The sequence below is a fragment of the Amaranthus tricolor genome, chromosome 9, assembly GCF_026212465.1.
Source record: "Amaranthus tricolor cultivar Red isolate AtriRed21 chromosome 9, ASM2621246v1, whole genome shotgun sequence".
NCBI lineage: Eukaryota > Viridiplantae > Streptophyta > Magnoliopsida > Caryophyllales > Amaranthaceae > Amaranthus > Amaranthus tricolor.
Genome location: NC_080055.1, coordinates 27,307,291 through 27,310,613, shown reverse-complemented (window position 1 = coordinate 27,310,613; position 3,323 = coordinate 27,307,291).

Genomic DNA, 3,323 nt, shown 5'->3' with positions numbered 1-3,323 from the left:
AAAGTTTTCTTTGAATATATATTTGCTTTTTTTTATGTTAAAATATTTTCTAACTAATAAAGTTTTTTCATCAAAAATTTTAATTTCTAAAATATTTCATCAAGAAACATAACATACATGATAATCAAAAATTAATTTGAGGATGACAAAAATATTATGATAACATTGTTAGAATATAACCCAAATTTAATTTGAAAAGTATGAGAGTTTTAATTAATACTTATATTAATAAACAATTTTTTTTATTGAAAGCACTACATTTGCTATATAATATAAATTCAATAACAATTGAAAAGTAAATTAAATACAATGAATAACTTATTTTAAAAAGACATACCACATGTACTACCGCATAGGTTGTCACATTTTGCTATATATACAATATACATTAAACTCTCACTTCAATTTTTATAATGTAAAAAACAAATTATATATATATACATATATATATATATATATATATATATATATATATATATATATATATATATATATATATATATATATATATATATATATATATATATATATTATAATACTAGGTTTATGCCCGTGCTATGCACGGTTGGAGTTCACTTTTGTTTTTTATAAACTGTTTGGGACATGTAGGCTACTTTGACAAAATTTTGCAAAGTCCTCATATAGAATCTTTTACCAGTTCTTAGATATACATGATAATTATCAATTAAGGTTTAAATTAGCAATTTTATACTAAAAGTAATCATAATACATAAAGTGCTTATGCTGTTATCATAGTGACACATTTAAAAATATATTATAATTAGATATTCCCCCTTAAATTGGATGTTAAAATAAAATCTCGGTAAGGTATACTGAAATTGCCGAGGCTCTTTGGCCACATTCTTCTTTATGGATATGAGTTGCCGCCTTCCTTCCCTCCTCATACCTAATCATAGTTCCAATAAGCGGGATTCACTGGGTATAATGATGATAATGATAGTGGTAAACTGAAATTGGAGAACTCGTGTGTTCTTGATAACAATTGAAATTTGTAGTAATTGAAAAAAATCTAGAATCGTACCAGATAATGTTTTTTACATGTTTGTTTTGTTTGTATATTACATCCTATGGGTATCTTGATGTATTTTTTTTTTGAGAATTTATAATATATAAGATAAAATAAGATAAGATTGCATAAATTACTCCTAATGTATTACTCTTCACTTCATTTGTCAAACTTGTCACCTTATCTAGTAATATCTCACTTTATAGTGCATTGCATTTGAAAATATGAATAGAGAGTTTAAAAAATAACTACCTTACATGAATTTGTGGGTTAGATTAATATTCATATATTAATATTTGTATGAATTTGTGGAGTTTATATCATCACTTATAATTACAAACACTTTAAATAAAACTCCGCATTGATAATTTTCATTTCATTAAAATTGTATTGTAAATATGACACTTAATATAACTTGTAAAATGCATTGTTACTTATGAATTTTAGTATATTGTACAATGATGATCGAGGAACATCCCTATAAGATTGCTGAAAAGTGACAAGTAACAACCATAATACATGCAAAATAATTATCTGTTTCACATGATCTCGTAAGGATATGCTGCTATCAATTCAACAATAATACAATTAAAATTAAAATGAAATTATTTTGATTTGTATAATAATATTTTAATTTTAAAGAGATAAAAAAGTAGAGACAAAACAATATGCAACTACTATTGAATGTAAGGATTTGTACACAATTATTATTGTGATTCACTGATTCCTCTAATTATTGATATTCATCATTGATCATTTTATATTGAATTTTATTATTGTAAGATAAGTGTACTAATCAATCAAAAATAAATTATCGTGATTTACTTTTTGAGAAGGAGTAAAACCTAAAAACTTTAGGTAATACTTTTTCTGTTCTATTTTTGTTTGTCACAGAAATTAAGTAAAGATGGGCATAATATGTAACGTACAATTATACCCTCTACTTTTTCTTAATTAAAGAGGGAAAAAAGTTAGTAAGGTATAGACTAAGATAAAAATAGGGATAAAGTAGATATTTATATGAATTTTTATTATTAAAATTAGAAATGTAGCAAGTAATATGAAATTATCAAAAATGAAAAATGTAGCAAGTATTATGAAACAGAAGAAATACAAGATTTTTTACGCAAGGGTTTACACTCCAGGTAAGGGTATCCTCTTGGGAGTTTAATTGTTTTCACACTTTCTTCTTATCTTTTTTCTCGAGGGTTAGCAGTGTAATTTGTCTGCTATCTCTTTCTCTACGGATCTCATTATTATACGGATTGTTGTGCTATGACCATAACCAAACAAATTACAGTAAAGGAATAACGACATTCACATGGTGGTCCTCCTTGTTTGGATCTCTACTCGTTGAATGGAGTAGTCGTTCGATGAAAAAGAAAAATTGAAATCAATAAGCTAATTCAACAAAAAAAATTATACGAAATAAGATAAGTTTCAACTTATTTTCAAAAATAAGCGTGTACTTTTTAAACATGTGGTTTGAAGCTATTCGCAGTTAGTAGCGAACATATGCTTTATTTTTTTAAAAAAGCAAAGGAGTTGTTCGCAGTTAGTAACTGCGAACATCTGTTGACTTGTTTGACCTTGTTCGAACAGCTATTTTGACTTTTTTTTGACCAGCTACTTTCCCTAATTATTGAGTTGTTATTATTTGATATATTTGCAATAGAGACATAATCATAAGTTATTACAGATCAATATATGTTTCAAGCGGAATGATTCATCGCTAAAAATCCGAGCATTTGTAAGTCAAAGTTTAAGATTATGATAAACTTAATAAATATATATATATATACGACCATTCCTTAAAGTCTAATCAAGGAATTTTTTACCGTAAATTACTACTCCTATTTAACTTAGAGTAGTGATAGTTCTTAAAATTACTAATGGTTTTAAGTATTTCAAATTACAACTAAAGAAGTTTAGTACTCTAGGCAAAAGCCAAAATATGCTTTTAGGATTCGTTAATAAGATAATACTCTTCATTTTTTAAAGTTACTTCTATTTGTCATTTTGAATGTTTTGTTTTCAGTTTTCGTAAGAAATTTTTCTATTTACATTATAAATTTTGGACTAAATTAACTTTATGGAAACAATTTTTTTAATAATTATGTTCCCCAAATTTTATCTACTAATTTTTTTAATATTTTTTTGATTATAATCTCCATTTTTTCTCCATCAAAATTATTATTGAATAAAATAATATGTCCATTATTTAAAAGATTCAATAGGGTATTTTTCTTAATTCTTGTGAAATATTTCTTGTGCGAACTTCTATAAGAAACGAAGG